Source organism: Eulemur rufifrons, chromosome 5, assembly GCF_041146395.1.
Source record: "Eulemur rufifrons isolate Redbay chromosome 5, OSU_ERuf_1, whole genome shotgun sequence".
Classification (NCBI taxonomy): Eukaryota; Metazoa; Chordata; class Mammalia; order Primates; family Lemuridae; genus Eulemur; species Eulemur rufifrons.
The window spans coordinates 14,429,975-14,451,630 of NC_090987.1; the positions used below are offsets into that span (position 1 = coordinate 14,429,975).

The 21,656-nt window shown below is 42.2% G+C and overlaps 1 long non-coding RNA gene across 2 annotated transcripts in view; it reads left to right on the forward strand.

Annotated features, from left to right (window-relative positions):
* LOC138383270 (uncharacterized) overlaps positions 1 to 21,656 on the forward strand; it is a 45,441-nt gene that overhangs the window by 20,876 nt on the left and 2,909 nt on the right. The window lies entirely within an intron of this gene.

A 21,656-nucleotide genomic window follows, 5' to 3' on the forward strand; every position in this document is an offset into this window, starting at 1 on the left:
TGACCTTAACGACCTAGTCTTTCTAACCCTTTCTCATGGACCAGTCTATCGTGATACCATGATACCCTCACGTGAACTTCCTGACATTAAAATGCCCTTACCTCACCATCTTTATTGGTCACTTGTGTTGGAACAGGCAATGTGCTTTGCAAAGGGTTTACTTAATTATTTGTGTAGCCTCATAGATTCAGAATGAGGCATGGATGGAGGATTACTCACCTAGATTCTGAGAGGGCGGGTAGATCTGATTAAACAGAGAACTTGAGGAAATGGAGCCAAAATGAGGAACCCCCCCTGCTCTCTCTTCCAGCGCAGTCTGCTTGGGCTGTGGGGTGCTGTGTGTGAGCAGGGCTGTCTGAGATTGTGTACTAGGAAATAGACTTCGAGACAGAGTTTCACATAGAAAGTTTAGTGTGAGTGTTTTCAGGAGATATGTCTGAAAGGTAGTGGAGAAACTGACCTGTATTTCTGCAGTGAAGGAGGTCTCAGCCAATTCTACAGGGAGTTTTGGAGCTGGGTGGCCCTTCAGAGCTGTTCTGCATTGATGCATGTGGACCAGACCTTCACATCCATCCCTTTATTCGCCGGCCGTTGGCCGTAGGCTGTCCCCTAAGAGGGGCCATCACCCCTGACAAGGCAGCTCCTGTGGCTGAGGCAGCTCCTGTGGCTCCCAGTGAGTCCCGGGAGCTCAGTATTCTTAGCAGCGGGCGTGGAGGGGCTGCGGTGTGCACCAGTCCTGAAGGGGGATCTGGGTGGAGCACCTTAGTGAGCACCACAGTCCGTTTCCTGTGTCACTCAAATCCACCTACTTCTTATGATAAATTCACCCTATTTGGGAACATCTCTTGTTGAATTTTGGCTGGTCTTATTTCCTGGGAGCTTATGAGTGAAGATTTAGTAGGAAATACCACAGTTCTTGCTGCTGCACTTGATCTCAAGCCTCATTCTGCTCTTCTTCACCGCTTGTTCTGTATTCCCCTCAACTCTGGCTGGCCCCTGTGCTGGTCTGGGTGGCTTACCTGCTGGAGGTAACCAGTCCCTCATCTCAGAGGGTCCTGAGCCCCTGGTTACAGTGCCCTTCTCAGTCTGTGGCTGCTGTTCTCACCCATTCACCATTAAGTGATGAGCACAGCAGAATCAAGAGACTCCCCAGTAGACACCTGATTGCCAAGTACGATCTTCCCTACTTCCGTCATGTGGCAGAAGCAAAACCCCTCCTGTTGACCAGGGTCAATTACCCTTGCCAGGTGCTTGATTCCTTTACTTGCTTGCTGGTCTCTTGGCATGAGGACCCCAAAATAATTGGGTGGCAGCTGTAGCTTAAAGTTCAAAGGGACTCTTAACTGTGCCCCCAGGTAGTAGGGGTCCTTCTTTGGGAATTAGAAAGTTTAGACCCACAGAGCCAAAACTTGAGTGGATAGAAAGCATCAAAGTCTCTGACTTTTTCTCTATACCATGCAGTGCTCAGAACAGTACCTGGTACATAGAGCCACTCAGGAAGCGTTTGATGAATGAATGAACGAATATTGGCCAGGTTTGGTTTTACTTCTTTGCTATTTCTATTTTGATACCCTCTTTTCCACTCTACTGCAGGCCCGTTGGCTACTCGCCTCCCTTCTCCAACTTTGGAACTTCTCATGGGCTTCCTATTCTCTTAACTCTACGATCCATTTTTCACCTTGCATAGTCAGCCTCACGCCATCATCTCACCACCCATTTAGACCTTCTGGTCTTGCTCCTACTCTTTTCAGGACCCTGTCTTTGCTAGGAAGTTGGTAAAATAATATGTGCTCCATGTGTGTGGGGCTCTTCATGTACTTACCACAATCCTTTTGGAAGAACTTCTTTAACCTAAAGCTATCTGTCTGATAGCAGTAGTTTCAGGGATAGTTACAATTAGGTAGAGGAACTAGACTTTGGGTGAGAGGGAATTTGACTGTCTTTTGCATAATTCCAAGCTATCTGCTGCTGAGTCTACTCATTCTGAATGAAGTAGAATTGAGAGAGAAACCTAGGTGCAAAGAGAGTGTGTGTTTGGGAAATAGAACGGGGAATTTAAGGACATTCCAGCTGTGAGGAAGGAACCCTCAGGTGAGAGACCAACACGTTTGAGATTCTAATGCTGAAGAAGATCAGCAACATCTCTTCTCCAGACTTCTTCTTTCCTTACTGAGACGCTTCAATGAATAGACTGATGTGACTCTGTATGATAATCTGCTCTCGTGTGAACCTACCCATCATGAACAGAGAGGTGTGGCAGCAGAGCTTTGAAGCCTTAATTGCTCCAGAATCACTGCATCAGTGGTGCTTACTTCATCTCCAGCTCCCAGCCTTTCTGTGGCACCTGCTTGCTGAGTCTGAGTAGGTGAAGGAGCCCCAGGGGCCAGCCACTTCTGTTTCCTCCCAATGCAAGAATCTCTCCAGTTGTTCCTGTGGTTATCATTTTGAAAATTGCATTATCTCCCAAGGCAGCCCATTCAATTGCTTTCAGGATAGCAAGGTTGGGAAATTCTCTTCTTACTTGCAATTCCACATGTTCTCCATAGGATGCATTGTGTTGGCCTCTGTTTGGACCTCGGAAGGACAGGCTCAATCTTCTGCTTCTACTGGATAGCTCCAGCAATCCTGTGCTTCAATTACTCAGCCTGCAAAGGGTTAATCAGGCATGCAGCTCTGGTCTGCAGAGGAAAAGCACAGTGTGGAATTAAAATCACAAAAACAGTCCTTTCTAGATGATGGCTCTCTGCCTCTCATTGCCAGAAATATAAATGTTGGCAAAAGGTACAAATGTGGGTCATGATTTTGGGTTGAGCATATTATGAAGTCCAGCAGCGTTTGGCTCTGGGCCTCTGTATCTTAATTTGGAGTTTCTGGCTCTATGTTTAGTGACCCTAAGGACCACTGAAACAATCTTGGCTGTGTTTGTGTGTGTGCGTGCCCACGTGTACCTGTCACGGGGACTAGGGTGTAGGGTGTTAGGAGAGAAGAATGCTGGAGATCTAGATTTTTCTATAATTGATAAAAAAGAAAGACTGGTCTGAAAATTTTGCAGAGTTATGAAGTAAAGTCACTGCACACACCACAGCCATAATCACTAAGGTTGAGTAATCATTGAAAATGGAGCCCAACTTTGAAATGTTCTCCGGCTGGATGTAGCGTCATTCATACATTCAGTTTGTATTTACTGACTGTCCACTGAATGGATAGCCCAATTGCTGGTTATGCATAGGATGCATTATCTAAACCACTTGTGAGTTTGAGATTGACTAGAAAAGTCAGTGACATCAATAAGATAATAATAATTGTAGCTACCATTGACTGAGTACCCTCATTAGATAGATATTGTGGAATTCATATGGTCCCTCCTCCTACACTCCCCACCACCGTAACATCCTTGCAAAGTGAATATTATCAGAGGTTCTGGGACTAGGTATGTGCCAGAGCTGGGACTGGAGTACAGGCTTTTCTGACTGCACAGTCCTGGTTCTCTCCATGAAGCCACACTGCCTCCCCACAGGGACGGGGGCGGAAATCAGTCACAAATCATCAATGGCAACATTGTGCTGAAAACACCGTGAGTCCAGTCCACTTGGCCTCTTTGAGCATGCAGAGATCTAGAGAGGCAAATTTAGTCTAGGCAGACATCCTGGAGGAGGTGTCTCCTTGGCTAAATCTTACAAGGAATGGAGAATTCAAATTTGTGGGAAAATTGACTTGGCCTTGACTTGGATTTTGTTTTCTCAGAGATCAAACAAAATTGACAAATGGCAAAACTATTCACCTTCCACTCCCCTCCCTTTTCCCTTTAGTAAGAAGAAAGTCTCACTTAAAGGAAGTGGGAGGGGTCCTCTGCATCGAATCTCTGTTTTTGCCTGTGCTGAGGTAGGAAAACTAACCTCCCTACTCATCTTCTTCCTCCCTTTCCCCTCAGACTGGAGTCTCATCCTGCACTTTGTGGTTTTCACTTAACGAATGTTAATGAGATGGCATTGTAATCACCGGATTTTATAAATATCTCATCCACAAATTGGACCACAAAACCCAAATGAGCCAGCTGAGCATCTATATTCCATGAGCCTGTGTTTTCCCCACAGTCTTAACCAAAGGATGTAAAACGTGTTCTTGCTTTGAAGCCGTTCAGGCCCATGGGTGTTAGATGCTGGGGACGACTGCCGTCTGCCTGGCCCTAACTCAAGTGGCTTGCTGGGTATGAGCCCTTCACACAGTCCTGGGCGATGTAAGGGATTTAGGCTTGATCAATTATACCCTTTTCAAGTTAACGCTAGAAAAATGAGAAATTGATTTTTTTGACGAAACAATATTTTAGAAATTCAGGATATAAAAATGGGATTTGACCTCTCTTATCAAGTCAGCTATCATCGTGATGATTACAGTCTACAATTATGCCATATTTTGTATGTCACGGCCTAATGCGATCAGCTTGTCAGATTTGTTCTGGGAGAGGGTAGAGCAGTGATGAAGCTCCCAGCTGTGTCTGCTTTGTGGGGCGAGGGGGGAAGACTGGAGGATCCATCTTGTTCAGCAAATCTGCTAGAGTGAACGTCCTCAGACACAGGCATCAGATTCTAATGATCCTGCTTAATCTCTGCAGAGATCTAATAAGCAAAAGCTGTATTGAATACTTTCTCTGGAATTTTAGATTTTTACCTGGTATTTCATATTTTTACCCAATGTGCTGTTATTATTATAACAAAATTATAACCAAACAATATGATTTCACAATAAGCAAAGAGGTGACATATATTGCAGACAGTCCATCACCTCAAATGATGGGTTAAAATAGCATTTTGAAGGTAGGACCGAGCCTTATGCATTTCTTTATCTTCTTTCTTTATCTTCAAAACAAGCCCATAGAATGGGCTTAATTCATTGAATATTTGTAAATAATATTTTAGCCTTGGAAATATCTAAAGAATATTCCTTAGCTTTTTCATTGGAGCCAGTAATATGAAAGAAATCCCAATTCTTAAAAATCTGCCATTAAAAAATGTTGCTTACTTTGGGTAAGTGACAGTTTGCAAGGTGGTTAGTTATCCAAACATTTGAGTAACCTGGTAAAAATTTCCTGGTAAATGAAACAAAAATAAGTATAATGGAAGGAGAACATGAGAGATTGTGCTAAAAACAAAAGTACCATGACAACAGCAACAACAAACCTCTCTTTAGATACAGGAACCTGAGTGATTATAACTTTAACTTTCTTATTATTCATTTCTAGGTGCTTAGCCATTTTCCTCAATATCATTTGTTTAATCACTGATTTAAGATGTCTTTATAATCATGTACTGAATTCTTGGATCTGCTTTCAGAATTTCTGTTCAAGAATAGAATATATTGATTTTTATGTCGACTCATTCACTTGTAATATACTTTTAATTATAGTAACTTTCAAAATATGTTTTAATATCTTCCAAGGCTAGTCATTCATTACTAATTGTTTTTTTTTTTTAACAATTTTTGGATGATTTTCTCATAGTTTATTCTTCAGGCTGAGCTTAATAGTCGTTTTGCCAAATTAAGTTGGTTTTTGCCTTGATCTCTGCCTTCTATTTCCAAAATCTGGTTGGAATTTTGGTTGTACTTGTGTTACATTTGTGTATTAATTTGTGAAAAAAATCACTAATTTATGATGTCCGATTTCTCAATCTAATGTGATATCTCCCACTAATACTATGGAGAAAATACAACGTAGCAAGAAAACAACTAGACTGAGAATCAAAGCGTGTGAGTTCTAGTACCTGCTCAGTTGTAACTGCATTTCTGTTGGCTGTTTGTGCTGTGGTTCTCTCATCTCAGATGTTGAAAAGCACAAACATCTTTATAAATCTGAGGCTTTAGTATTTATGTTTTTTCATAATTCGTAACCTTCTTTGATAGAATATGGATATCCTTTCTTCAATTCTAGGATTTTGTGTCAAATAAAAAATGAGATTATAAGTCAATATATAGAAGACTTCTAATTCTTGTTAGGGAGTAGAAGGTTGCAAAATACCACTGCTGGGTGGGGCATGGTGGCTCACGCCTGTAATCCTAGCACTCTGGAAGGCTGAGGAGAGAGGATTGATTGCTTGAGTTCAGGAGTTTAACACCAGCCTGAGCAAGAGCTAGACCCCATCTCTACTAAAATAGAAAAATTAGCCAGGCATGGTGACGTGCACCTATAGTCCCAGCTACTTGGGAGGCTGAGGCAAGACAATCGCTTGAGCCCAGGAGTTTGAAGTTGCTGTGAGCTATGATGACACCACTGCACTTTACCCAGGGTAAAGTCCAGGAACATGCAAGATCATCTGTGGGGATAGAAACCAGAATGTATTTTTCTCTGAGATGGAAGAATTGATTGAATGGGTCCCAATGGAAATTTCAGGACTGACTGAAATGTTTTATATGTTGTCTTGGGAGTTAAAATTCATGAAATTAAGTACTTAAAATCTGTGTACTTTATTACATGTAAATAATACTTCAGTAGGAAAAAGGAAAATCTAGCTTATAGGTATGGAAAAGTCCAGTAATGCCAGCAGAGTGTTGTAGTCATGAAGATACCGATGTGTAGAGAGGCTGGTACAGCTGGGTGGCTGGGGAGGGGTCAGCCAGTGCATCACCGTCCTTTGGGAGCTGGCATCAGCCTACCCTGGGGTTTAGTTTCCTCCTCTATGAAGTGGCCAGACCCTATGATCAATAAGTAGGGTGATCGTGTTATTATCTATTGTCCAAATCATGACGTTCTTGAGAGTGAAATGAAGCTCTATTGGTAATTATGCCAGGACAAGTGTTGTAAACTGCTCCTGTCCTGGGCAAGGAGAGGCGAACAGTCGCCGCTTAACTAAGCATCTCTAAAATGTCTCAGACCATATGAAGCGACAGCGGTGTATCAGCAACAGTCTGCATCTAGGAGTCAGATCTTATGAGTGATCTCACGGGCTCTGTTTAATCTGATGCCGTGTCAGGCTCTGTCAGCACAGCTGCTTACAGCGCAGCGAGAGGGGTTCTGGAAAGGCCTCCAGCCCTTCCAGTCTATAGATTGCTGTTTTCCATGCCTGTGGAATAATAAAGACTTTCTGATAGGAAGACATTGATATTTCTAGGTTAAAAACTATTGTTAAAATGGGCTGGGTGTGGTGGCTCAAGCCTGTAATCCTAGCATTCTGGGAGGGCGAGGAGGGAGGATCACTTCAGTTCGGGAGTTTGGGATCAGCCTGAACAAGAACGAGACCCTGAGACCCCATCTCTACTAAAAATAGAAAAAAATAGCCAGGCACAGTGGAGCCTCACCTGTAGTCCCAGCTACTCAGGAGGCTGAGGCAGGAGAATTGCTTGAGCCCAGGAGTTTGAGGTTGCTGTGAGCTGTGGTGGCACCACTGCACTCTAGCCTGGGTGACAGAGCGAGACTCTGTCTCCAAAAACAAAAACAAAAAACTTATTGTTAAAATGAAGTTAATTTCTCAGTGGGATGAAAAATGGATCCTGCTTTCCTGTACTGAGATAATATGAGAGTTCATTTCTCTTTTTTCATCACAAGGCCACCTCCTATTTTATCCCTTGGGCTTCTTTGTGTCCCCAAACTGGCAGCAGATGAAGCTGGTGTCCTAGGTCCCAGTTTCTGGGGTTACTGAGATGATAGTCTGATCGCCCTTCCTAGACGGACTTGGTCTTGGCTGCTGTGGGCTTGCTCGGTCATTCCCAAGGGCCTGGGCTATGCTGGGGGCACCATCATAAGCCTGAGATTATGGCTTGTGTACTTCAAGAGTGATCTCTGGTTACAGAACAAGATGAGGTCTGGAGTTGGACGTACTTAATCCATACAGGGCAGGCAAGAAGGTGGTGCCAAGCTGGGAGCTGAGCGGGAGGGAGACTATAGCATCAAAATGTGAGGCAGGTTAGCCGTAGGCTGAAAGGAAGCAAATGGAATTCCCCGAAGCAGCATGCTGAGACCCTGTCTTAGTCCGTTTGGGCAGCCATAACAAAGTACCATAGACTGGGCAGCTTATAAACAACACAGATTTATTTCTTACCCCTCATTCTGGATGCTGGGAAGTTCAAGATCAAGGTGCTAGCATATTTGGTGTCTGGTGAGGGCCTGCTTCCTGGTTCACAGATGGCACTGTCTCTCTGTGTCCTCACTTAGGGAAGGGTACAAGACAGCTCTCTGGGGTCCCTTTTACAAGGACACTAATCCCATTTGTGAGAGCTCCACCCTCATGATCTAGTTACCCCGAAAGACCCACCTCCCCATACCATCCTATCAGTGGGGTTAGGATTTCAACATATGAATCGGGGCAGGGGGGCAGGAGGAGGGGGGAGCAAACATTCAGACCAAAGCAGATCACTTAAAGGCGTTGTCAGGGAGTAAACTCTGCCCACAACATGGAAACAGTCTAGGTATTCAGCAGTGAGGAACATGGTGAATGATCTCTTGTCCCCGGTTGTAGTTCGTGATTCTCTTCTTTAGATAATATCCAGATCCACCTGACCTTCCACTTTTATACCAAAGACTCACTGCACTCACCTCTTCCGTACCTCACCTCTTCTCCCTCCTCTGGCTTTTGCTGGATCCATCTCATGGAAAATACTTTCTCTTAGGGCCAGATCAAATAATGAGAACAAATGAGCCACACAGTGGTCCCTGGCACAAGAGGATTATGTGCTGGTCTAGACACCCAGGTTGGGGGGGTGTGATGTGATATGCCTTCCAACTGAATGCCCCAGGCTACTTGCAGGAAGGACCAGTTGGGCTGTTTCCTTGTGGAGGCCTTCACATTACATGTAATTTTGTCTCCCAGGAAGGAAGTCTCCAAGCAGTCATTCCGGTATTGACAAACTTGAAGGCAGGAAACTTTCTTGTACACCTTCCATTTTGAAGGACATAGCACTTCCAACAGGAGGAAGCAAGTCTTGTGGCCATTTTAGTTTCTGGTTTTCTATTGAACTCTGACTTTTCTCTCCTTTGAGTCACTTAATCAGCCTCCGTTACTATCATCAACACGTTGTTAAAGACAGTTTCAATATGTCCCATTTCTGAGAAAAATATCTCCTACTAAATTTCCACCTTAGTTCCCAATAGGTTTTCTTTGCTGATTAGGTCACAGAGGTTCCTGGAAGCTAAATCAGACATATTATAGTGTTAGTGACTAAAGTTGTTTAGATCTATATCTATATATCTGTGATATCTGCTGCAAAGATGAGAATGAGTTTTAAATTGATCCTTAAGGTGTAGAACAACTGTGTCTACTGAAACATCTCAGACGTTTCTTTTGAACTTACCCCTTCATGTCATAGGTTGATCAACTTTCATATTTTCTCTGTCCATGTTCTTTTTCTTCAATGTGGTGCATGCAACCCAGCCAGAAAACTCACTTACACAAGATCAATCTCCTTGGCACCAAACACCTCTTGAGTGTGGGAAATGATTTCCTGTGTATTAGGAATGTCTTTAGAATTTGTTGATTTTGGAGGTGATATTTGATTTGTTTCTGAATCTGTTTGTTGGAAGCATCCATTTATGGTCTAGGATAGTGGAAAGCTTTGCAAAATATAATTTGAGGATATAATGTCTGTCACCCAATCATGCTGTTGGACTTTTGCAGGATGAATTTGTTACCTTTGAAGGAAACAGATCACACCTGGAGTATATCTGAGTCTGTGTATCACTGAATTGTGTTCCATGGACCATACTTTATAAATCCATGGAATTTTTTTGTTGTTGCAAATCCAGGTTTATTTAAGAAAAGGACAGTGGTAGATAGGGGATTCTGTGGTGATTGCTTTGGCCACCCTTAATAATATCTGCTTTGAACATCTATATGTTCATATTTTGAATTTGCTTAAAGTTATATCTCTCCTACAGAAGTGGAGATATTGATTAAAAGAGGTCTAACAAAAACAAGTGATCTATAGGATTTGTGTAGCCCCAAGGTAGAGTGTTTAGTTCAACCTCCTCATTTTGACTTCTTGGACTTAATGTGAATTGGAAGCATTATTAGGTCAGTAGGATTGAGTAAGCAATAAACATACTCTCGGAATAAGGAAAAGAGCTATCTATCATTGTATTGAAGGCTCGTCTCTCCCAGATGGTCCTAGGTGCTTCTCATTTGATTAGTAATGAGAATGCAATTGGCTGGGCTTTCTCTCTTGAGTGTGTGAAGTTCTCCCAGCTCCTACACAAGAGATGCGGTAACTGAATCTAAGTAGCACACAACAATAGCTTATTTATTTACCATATTTAGTACACAAAAAGGCATTATTCTTCTGTTGAGAAAGTCAGCGTCAATGATGATGCATGTTTTTCTCCTAACCTTTTTGTAAGTTTTCTAAGGAAAGAAAGATTTAGAAATTTGGTCATTGAGCTTCTACTTGAATATTTCTGAGCAGCTTTGAAAAAGACTCCTCTTATAAAAATTATTCATACCTCTTGGAAATCCACTTTAAGAGATTTATCCAAGGAAATAATCAAATATTTAATTAGGAAGCTGTTCATCAGAGCACTGTTTATAGCAATGAAAAATTGCTAGGAATGTAAATTTGAAACAACAATCAGTTATAGTGCTTTTATATTATGTTTATGATAGACTATGATGTGGAAAGATGCTGTTGATATAATTTTAAGTGGGGAAAAAAGAAAACACAATAGTAGTTTGATGTAAAACAAACACACACTCAGAAAAACAGGTGAAACGTTTAGGCATTTTTTTAATTTTAATATTCTTTTGCTTATCTTTATTTTCTATTTTTTCGATGAATAGTTTGATAACAATAAGAAAAGTTAATTGAAGTAAAATGAGCAGACTGTCAGTTTAAATACTTTCATTTAGAGTTGGGAATTTTTAGTTGATTTAAAAATAACTTTCTGGTTTTTTTCTGTAAAAACTGATCATGTATTTAAATTGTTGCTCACTAGGAGAGTACATTTGGATAAGTCACTTTCTCTCCCCAAGCCTCAGTTTCTTCTTCTGGAAATGAGAGCCTTGGGTTTATTGAATCTTTAAGTTTCTGATTACCTATGACGTGCTGAGTGGTATGAGCTAGTGTTCAGAGCAGCCTAGTCTGCGAGCTAACCCCACGTACCAAGTGTTGCACGCTCAAAATGGGGGAACACTTTGGGGCTGAGGCTGGTGCCAAGCGCTTGCAGACCCTCGGGCCGTGTGGAAATGCAGTTGCAGAAGGAGCTCACGTTCTTGCCTGGACTGAAGCAGGCCAAGCTTCTTTCCTGGCTTGGCAGCCTTGGGTCAGGTCGGCCCTCTTATGTGGGGGGATTTCTTTCCTTTTTTTTTTTTTATTCTCTTTGTTTTGATCAAGCTGTGGTAACGAATTTCTCAGGAAAAAAATTCTACTTTTAAAATTTAATTTGTACTAATCCGCCCCAGGCAGAGAGCCTGCAATAAACTTGGTGTCAATTTCATGTTTTGCTGAAGTTTGTGAAGTGTTTTGTTTTGTTTTAGAGCAAGTTACCATTTCTGTGTGTACATGTGTGGTGGGGGAGGAGCATCAGCCTGGGTAATAGTTTTCAGGAAACAGAGGCCCTGAGCATTACATTCAGCCTCAGAAATTTTTATTGTCTTCTCTTGAATTTAATGGGGTTCCCCTTTTCTCCCTCCACTGCTGTTTTTCTCCCTGTGCCTCACCTTCATTCCCAATATCCCCTGGAGCTTGCCAGGATAAAAGATATTCACTTGTAATGTATTGAACCATTTCCCCAATAAGATTTTTAAGTTCCTTCAGGATAAACCTTGTGATTTTGCAAATTTTTTATCGTGTTCATATCTTGCCCAGTGTTATATGTAGTGAAAAATAAAGACTTTGGATTTGAATTAAAGAGCCACAGGCCCTCTCAGGTGCAACCGTAGCTGCTGAAGGTGGGGTCTTTTCAATAATGCTGTGTATTTTACTCTGCTCGAGTTCCTCCTTTTGCTGGGAAATTGCAATCAGCCAGGAACAATAATAGGAGGCGCTTTGATGCATTAATATGCTGGGACATTTTTTGATGTTAGAGCACAAACATTCAGAAAAATATCTCCTAGGACTGTTCATTCATTCATTCAGTCAGCAAATGCTTATTGAGTTTTGTTCATGGTGCTGTCTGAGGCAGCACAGTCAGAAAAGAGCCAAGACTTTTGGTGTCTGCAGTGTGGGTACAAAGACGAGGAGGGAAGTAACGAAAAAGAGTTGAAATGATACACAGACTCTATGTGCATCTGCCCATCCATTTACCCATCTGTCCATCCTACAAACATCAACAGAGAGCCTACTAAGCTCCTGGCACTGTTCTAGGCACTGGGGGCATGGTGTGAATAAGACAGGCAGTTCCCTGCTTTGTTGAAGGGAGAGCTTATAATACAGCGGGAGACACAGGTAAACAATGACTAAACAAACAGTATTGTTTCAAGTCATGAGCGAAAATGCCATAAGGAAAATTAGCACAGAGAAAGGGATAGAGGCTGACAGTGGCAGTCAGGAAAGCCTCCAGGAGGAGGTGACCCAGAAAGACTGGGTTGGAGTGAAGGTGCAGGGGAAGGGGCGCGGATGGGGGGTCAGCCGATCTACCATTTTGACTGGTCACTAACTGCTCAGCATGGACCAAGTCCCTCAGAACCTCTCCCTCACCCGATGTGTGTAATTGTAGCATTCACGCATTCTGTATTATTATTAATAATGTTAAGGCCTGGTGCATGATTAGTGAGCATTTAAAGGACCTATGGAAAAATTGTGCATGGGGATGCTTTGGGTGTTTGCTATTAGTTCGTGGCTGTAGACAGCCATCCCCAACCTTTCTAGAGTCCTACAACTCTCCTAGGAGAAGACCTCGGAACACTGAGAATGATTAAAAGGAAGATGTTCTTAATCTCTTTGATGGCTAAAGTGTGCATGGCGGGGGCGGGGTTCCGAATAGGAGAGAGACAACCAGCAGGGTTTTCCAATGCACGAGAAAACAGTTTATTTAAAAACAACGCATTCAGTACTGTTTGGCATGTGAGGCAATGGGGCAGGCACATTCATACTTAACAGATACATTTAGGGGGCTGTTGGAGCAAACCGTTGTGTTTTCTTCACAAACCACAGTCACAATAGACACTCTATTGCCTCTGTGAAAGGTGATTGTCCCTGTTCAACCAGAAGGCAGGAGATATTTACAAGTTTCTCAGTCTAGCAGTGCTGGCTTCTCTCAGGTCTCTGCAGCCCTTGTAGTCTGGCAGCTTACTTCCAAGGGCAGGCGAGGCTGCCTCTCACAAGACAAGTGAGTCTGCTTTGTAAGCGCTGCGGCTTCTTCCGAAGAGCAAGAGAACTTCTGATGTAGTTGGGAAAAATTGAGAAGTCTTCAGTACTAGTCTCTCAGCAGAAAATGATATTTTCCAAAAAAATGCATCATATGTGTGTGTGTGTGTAGGGGCAGGCATTGTGGTAATAACAATCTAAGCAGCGTGTATTTTCCCTGACACTTGCTCGTTTCTTTAATTACTTACATTCATCCTTATCCCACCTTTCAACCTTTTGGTTCCATCAGTCCTCTATTAAGAGCTTTGTTCTTCATTCTACACAGATATGCCATTCTTTAAAATGATGCTAAAGTGAAATGGTGAAACCAAAGTGGGTTAAGTGAGAGAGAAGATATCACAAACATTATTTTGTCTTGACTTCTAATTTATACTTTCACAATGGATTGTCGGCTTCCCACCTAACACATGGAGGCAGCATGGGGTGGGATTGCAGAGTCAGTGGTTGAGAGACCCAGTTAGCTAGCTGGGTAGATAAGCCACTTCAACTTTCTGAACCTCAGCTGTCTCATCTCCACATGGAAGATGTTGATCTGGATTCTTGACCTGAGATAACATCCAGGTCCGTGAAATTCTGCTATGGACTTAGGTGATTGTCCCATGTGAGTAAATGATGTTCCAATATGTTTGTTCTGTGTCCTGGGTGAATTTCATTGCTAATTACTGATGCTTAGTGATTCAATCTCAGTCTGTCAATAACCCCCTCCCAGGCTGTTGGTTGTAAGGACGCTTTTCTGCATACTATGGGCTCAGATCTGGATCTTGAAATGTGGTTAAAGAGCATTTCTAACATGAGGTCCAGTTATTCTCAGTCTTGAAAAATGATCTAGATTCCAAATTTCGGAGTGAAGCCTCCCCTTCCTTTCCGCAAGGGCTTTAATGACTTTGTTCCACCTATACATGTTTACCAAACCTCTCTCCCACTGTCTACCAATTTTTCTTCCCCACCTCCCCAGCCAAAAATGTTATGGGAGTGGCTGGTTCCTCAAGGCTGTTTTTGTGTGAATTTGTTCACAATAAAATGGGGCCAACCTGTCAAGTTACTTGTGCTTGTAGCAATGGATTTCTCTCTTCGGTGTCAGGAAAAGAGCCAGAGGATGAAGGCGTACTTTGTGCCCAGGCTAACAACATGCAATTTATTTGGGACGACAGAAAAACATATGAATGTATATCTGACTCATTTAAAACAAAATATAACTTGCTCAGTACAGAGAAACAACCTCATTTCAATGACTGTTAAGAATAACAGAAAACAGGTATAACCTGGTCTTTTAAACAGAGTGTAGAAAATGTCCAACTTGAGTTTCAAATATTTGAAGTCTAGAAATGCCTTAAAGAACTTGTAGGATATTTTCTTGTAGTAAGGAAAGCAGATTTGATCCTTTGCGCTCTAATTTTGTTTTATTGCATGCAGAATAAAAACTTATGGCCACTCATTATGTCCCAGGAATTAAATACATGTTTTTTTTTCCAGCATTACCTTCCAAAGGATTTAATTAAACCTACCTAAAACTTCCATCAGAAAAACTTTCAATTTGCAAACAAAGCTTGTTCAGTGGATTACCAGGGCATCTGATTTCTAAACACTCAGTAGGATGGGCCCTCACAGCCAGTGGTGAGGAAAGGCAGTTTCTCTACTGCTCAATGCCAGAGGCCTGCAGTAGCCAAATGTTTGCTGGTAGATTTTTTTCCCCCCAGGGTCCAGCCTCAGCCTAGCTTAGCTAAGGATAAGCACCACATGACGCCTTGCTCCAAAAAATTTGCCCAGTCAGCCACTGACGTTGCCGGAAGAAGTTCCTATTCAGTGGTGTTTCTTGACCATTAGGGACTTTTCTGAGGGCAAATGAGCCCCAGCGGAGTACACACTCAAGCGCTGGGCATGATGCTTAGCTCAGTGTCCCCTGGTGGGGTAAAGACCTTTGAACCACAGAGCATCTCCAGATGTGTGGGGCCAGGTATGTGGAATGGGTGTCTTGTTCTCCCCTCCTCCTTCGCAGACACTGTTTTCATGGATGCCTGTGAATTTTTTGCCATCTCAGCAGAATGAGGAGCAAGTGGACAGGGAAAACTACAGAATTGGGGAAACAAATGATCAACTATAGGATACAAAAAAAAAAAAAAAAGATCAGCCAAACATGGTTTTAACTGGCAGTTAAATAAAAAGGATGTTTACCTGAAAAGTCACCCTTAGAAATTAGAAAAGCTAGTAATTACCTAAGGTACTGAGGAGTCTGTTGAAAGGAGGAGTCTGTTCCTAAGAGTCACATGGATAGGAAGTATTTTGAACACCTTAGGGCCTTAGCCTAAAAGAGCCAATAATATGCTCTTTTACTAAAAATTAGTAAAACTCACCAAGGAGGGGACTTAGGAGTCCCTCCCAGGCTCTTGCTAGTCTCTCCTGTTTGGTACACAGTGACTCAGAAACTTTTCAGGCAGTGCTGTGCTGGAGCCAGCTGCTGTTGTACAGAAGCACACTCGTACTGGCTCTTGGAAACATATTGTTATATTTCCACCTGGCTGACATTAAGTTAGTAGCTTGAAATTGGCTAGGATGAGAATATTGACACCATGGAAATTGGTAGGTGCTTCACATTGGGGTCCCACTGTCTTCCAGAGCCAGTTGTGAAATATTTAGCAGCATACTGAAGAGCTGAAACTGCCTCTGAATCACACAGGAGGGAAATCAAAGGAGCCCTTCAGTGTCTCTGATGATTAAAGGCTTTACACGTGCACAGTTATAGAAATAAGCCTGGTCAAACCTTCACTAGGATGGTGGCACCTTGTTCAACAGAGGCCGGTACAAGGCAGCTAGTAATAACTGATCACCTCTCTTATACTGTGTTGGTCTTAGAATTTTAACCTCTTAAATTTCCTTTTTTGATTTCTTTCATTTTAGCTTGAAGACTTTTGCATTTTGGGCATTACCCAGAGGTTGAGAAATCAGACCCCTTGAGAGGTATTTTAGGCTCTGGAAATGACTTCCAAATTGAATTTGAATGAATCACTTAACTTCCCCGTTTCTCAATCCATCCATTTATAAAGATGAGTGACCTGAGATCCGACTCCTAGTTTGAAATATAAAGAGCGAAATATAAAGAGCTGGCCTTGGGGTAAAGCACATTAAAGCTGTGCTCCTCACTTCTCTCCAGGCTCGCATCCATTCTGGCTAAATTGACCAGTTATTATTCACTTACAAACCAGCGACTGGTCCATTCAGCCAACACCGTTGTGTGGCTGCGTCACTACGACTGTGCCTATGTTGCCACGTATCACGATAACTTCAAGGCACATCTGATACTAACTGCATGGGGAGGGATAAGCATTTAGCTGCTTTGTTCAGAACGGTATACATGACTCTGCTACATGTTATTATTGGGTTCCAAATGCTGACCACATCAGAATCATCTGGGAATTTTTGTAAACTGGACGTATCCCAGGACATTGTGAGTCAAAGGTCTGGAGCGAGGAGCAAGAACTGTGTTTTGAAGAGTTCTTAATTTCATACAGCTTTGTTTAGAGGGTCAGCAGTGTATTCCAGGTCCTAACCCCAGAACCCCGCTGTAATCTTAAATCCGAGTCAGTTAATCTGCAACAGCCTCTTCACTGTGACTCCAGTGTCATCAACAACAAGAGAATGAGCTTCATTGAGGATAGAAACATCTATTCAAACACACACGTCTTCAATAATAAGTCATCACAATAAAAATAAATGTTCAGAAATACTGCATCATACAATAATGACATTCTAAAAGGTTTCCCATTTCAAATGTTCTATCTATGTGGCAAAGCAATCAGAGTGTGAGAGAGGCATAATTAGTCATTTTAGTGCTTGGTATCCACTCATCTGTGGCCTTGATTAATTGGGCCACAGAGACCAGACAGGTCAGTCAGCTGGCGAAGGTGCCCTCAATCCCCAGCGCCCGTGGTGCTCCATCTGGGCTCCTGGGACACAGACACACAGCCCCAACTCTCTCTGTACGCAAAAGGACAGTTCTACACATTCAGGGAGAAGTAGAGGTTTAAACAGAAACTTTTGCCTAGTGCATTAGAACAATTATGGAAAAAAACGGATTTAAGGGTCCAGAATTATACAGAAAATTGCTCAGTTTGTCATTTTGCACATAAAGATGCACCAAAGTTATTCATATAGATTTGTCTATCTTCTTAGCATATTGAACTAAACATAATAATTTAAAGTCTGCTGTTGAAATTACTTATAATATATGGAAGACATTTCTTAACTCAAGGGACCACTGGTGAAAATTATACATATGCAGAAGTACATAACCATTTTCAGCTTTCAACTTCTAAATTATGCATACATATTACTAAAACAAAGTTTTATTAAGACGAATACATTATTGGATAAGATTCCAGCTGTCAACTGTGAACCATCAGTACTGAATTGTTATTTACCAAAGGGGTTTTCTTTCATCTCAGGGGAGAATGTAGGTGCTTACCAGGGGACTGTTGTATACCGATGCAAGCATCTTCTTTATTGTTTTGCATTGAAAAATAATTCTGGTGTGGGAAGGGGAGACTCTTTTTCCCTCCTTTACAGCCTTTCTAACTTATTTTATGTTCCCTGAAGATCCCAAACGAAATCACTTTCCCTGTGAGCCCATCTTTATTTGATGCTGATAAAGCTAAGAAGTATTAGGGAAGGAGGCATAATTTCTCCACTAATTACCTATGCAGTCTTGGGCAAATCACTTAGCCTCTCTCTTTCCCCATTTTCTCATTTGTCAAGTTAAGAATCAGGACTGGAGAAGCTCAAAGGCTCTTCCATTTCCAGTGGCCTGGCATTCTACAATGTGTCCCTGCTTTCTTTGACCTCAGGTCGACACCACTCTGTTATCTGACAGTATCTAATAATTACTGCCTTGCCCCAAGTCAGAAGAAATGTTCTTCTGTTCCTTGGCTTCCCTACCAAATTAGGCTTGTCTTGGCACTCACAATCTTGGACAACTGGTAGCCCAGGCACAAGGATACTGGGGACGGGAGCCTTCCTTTGCACATCCTTGCTGGTAACCCCACAGTCTGGTGCCTGACATCAAGGTCACAGACAGATGGCACAGCAATCCCAGTCTGCACTGCTAGGCACACAACACTACTAAACGTACATCAGTTTTATAATAGTCAAGGACACTTAAGACACAGACACAAGGGCAGAGGAACTATAGAGATTTTAATAATCAAATATGGGAAAGATTTTTTTGGTGGGGGTGGGAGGAATTCTTGATACTACCTTTTAGTCTTATCTCCCTTGAATCTACACGCCTGCATATGACACTCAGAACAGCTGATGAAAACCGAGGGTCTAGCATTAAGCAGGTTACCAAATGTCTGTGGGGTTTTCTTCCTCCTCTGTAACTTAATTGGTCATTTGTATTGGCGTCAAGTGTAGACAGCCTTGGGGGCTTTATGGTGAAATTTATTCCAATAGCTGAAGGTGGACTCTGCTGTGAGTATCCCGAAAAGGGGAAAGGTTCTGACAAAAGGATATAATTAGTCTAGAAATCAACAAAGCGAGGTCAATGCAAAAGCCAGGGGCATGTATCCGTAGCTGAATCAGGAGGGACGACCCAAAGGTCCCGTCTGCCCAGTTCACTGCACTTGACTACACAAGCCTGGGAGCCGTAGGAGAGCCTTTCTAATCAGGACACTTGGGACCCACCATCTCTTTTGGTCGTGAAAGTGATTACATAGGTTTAATCTTTGAAACAGTCTTTAAAAACAAAAAGAGATTCTTTTTGTGATCAGCTAGAAGCTGCTTTTCTTAAAAGGGGAAGTGTGGTTTTGGGGATCATCTCTGGGAAGTCCTGCCTATAAGCAGGGATGAGCCTGATCTCTAACCCCTTCTAGTTCCAGAGACAAGTCCATTTCCTCACTATTGTGAGTTCTTGTTAAAGTGACAGATGACATGGTGATGGGGTGGGAAAGTCCTCCCACTCTAAGGTTGAGATGGAGCCAAGAGTGCAGTGAGATTTTACAAATCTCCTTGAACTTAAAAAACAAACCAGAAACCTTGGCATTATGATGAGATAAAATTTAAATAGTCTCCCATGGAACAATTATCTGTTTGTAGCGATTGTGGTCTTTTGCTCTGTTAACCTTCCTAGGTTAAAAGTGTCTATGCATTTCTATTTAGTGAAAACAAACGGGCACATTGGGATTAAAACTCCAGAGTCAGAAACTGGCCTGTGTAATCCTGGCATTAATATCACTTAGCTGTAACCAAATGAACTAAGTGCTTAAGAACAGCCAACTAAACACTTCCTTCAGTTATCAATCTCACAGTGATCCGAACGGAGCACAGCATGAGAATGGTGGCACTGTCCTCTTTAAAGTGACAGGGAACAGACCTGGTGTGGTTTTGATGCCCATCAAATTATACCATTGAATTTAAAAATGTTTTGAATATCTCCCCTTATAATTATTTCAAGTATAGAGCTGTTTTAGTGTTGCCCATTTCAAAACATTCATGCCTGTTTCTTCCCGTCTGTTTGCACGACTGCCATTCATTTGACATAAGGTGTGACACAATAGGTGACACGTCTGAAGCGGAGTGTTTTTTCTTTCACTAGTTAATATCTGGATCTTTGTAAGCTGCTCTAATTACACAGCATTCTGAAAAAAAATAAGACAGCTTTAGGACCAGGCAGAACATGAGCAGAAGGCCTGTGTCTTTCCTTATTGTATTTGGTGTAATTTTCAGCATGATTATACCTTCCCAAAGAGGGGCAGTGAGCTGATTATTGAACTACAGCAATTTTTTTAAAACAATATTTGTCACATTGCAAAGAATCTAGATGAGATTTCTGGAAAAGAACAAGCTACTCCACTCAAATGTATAACAAATGTGCTTGACTGGCATTTGGAAAGAAGAAAGAAACTCTTATTAAAATTTAACATCGACTTGGCCAGACTTTGGGCTGAACTGGAAGAACAAAGTGCTGCTCAGTAAAAAGCCAGGGATGGGGATGATGTGATTTCTACTCCTGAGGCTGAAATAATGAAAAAGAGAATGGGCAACTAATTTCCTCATGGCAGGTCTACATAATCTCAAATTCCAAGGGCTATTTAGTACCAAATCTTGCTACTGCACAATGATTTTTTTCCTTTTGAAATGCTTAGTCTGTAGGCATGTAGATCTGACTTCAGTGGAAAGAGGGACTATCCAGTGTCTACACTTGTCTTGAAGTGAACAAATGGTTCCAGATTGGTGGTGGTGGACCAATGACCTCACCTCAGCACTGTTCATAGGGGGGCTTGGCCTGGCCAGCCTCGAAGTTTCTCCTCTACTCTAACCCTGCTGGTTCGCAAAGGCTCTGAATGGGTAACATGGTTACAACATTTCAGGGTAACAGGATTCCATGACAACTTCTAAACATCCTTCTTGTCTGCCCTTTATGTACCCCAGGATCTTAAGCTAACCCTTGCCTCTATATTCTGAGAAAATGCCCAGCCCAGTGCTTGGGTTGGGATGGTGGGAGACACCGAACCTAGGCTGGAATGCCCTTGCAGATGTGGCCACAGTGCTATTAATTGCCACAACAGCACCTAAGTCAAGACGTGCAATGCCACTCGTGACCTGGGCTTTCTTTGTGATCAAGAAAAATGCACTGCATTACATGTCTCTCACCACAGAGGGACTGCCCTGCTGGAGAATGACTGTGTGGACTAGGAAGGACTTCCTACGAGGCATTTCTTACAAAAGTAATCATGAGAGGACCCGTCATGATTTGCTCGGTTGGTCATGAAACATCAAAGTTACCCAGAGCCTTAAACACATCAAGTACAAATGCAATACATACAAGCAAGCTAATTCAATAGGATTCCTAGCAAATAATTAAACTCCACGGTAATAGGGCAGGGAATGAGTGTAGGGAGAGGGAGAGAGATGATGAGATAGAGAGATAGAAAGATGAGTTATGCAAACCAGTTTTTTATGTTTCCATTTTGAAGAGTCTGATCCCACTGGCAAAACTGAGATCCTGCCCCAATTGGCCAGAGGCCTCTGATTACAAGGACTGTATCTGAGCAGAGCTGTAGAAACTATAGCTCTAGTCCTCATAAAAATGGGAGGCAGTTTATTATCAAAATACAAACATGAAAATACTTCAAACCATTTTGTTAGCAGCATAATTCCAAATGCAACATTCCCTTTATCAATCAAGTTTCAATCCTGTGGCTTCAATGCATCTGTCCTGCTAAAAATCTGCTAAAACTCTTAAAAGAGCAGTGCAAAAGAGAGAAAAGACATCTTTCCTTTTAAATGGCAGACAATCCTTATAAGACATTCTCTAGGGCTCTATTCTGAAGACTATTCAATTTGATTTGGGGCACTTTTTAAACAGCCATTTGGCACTT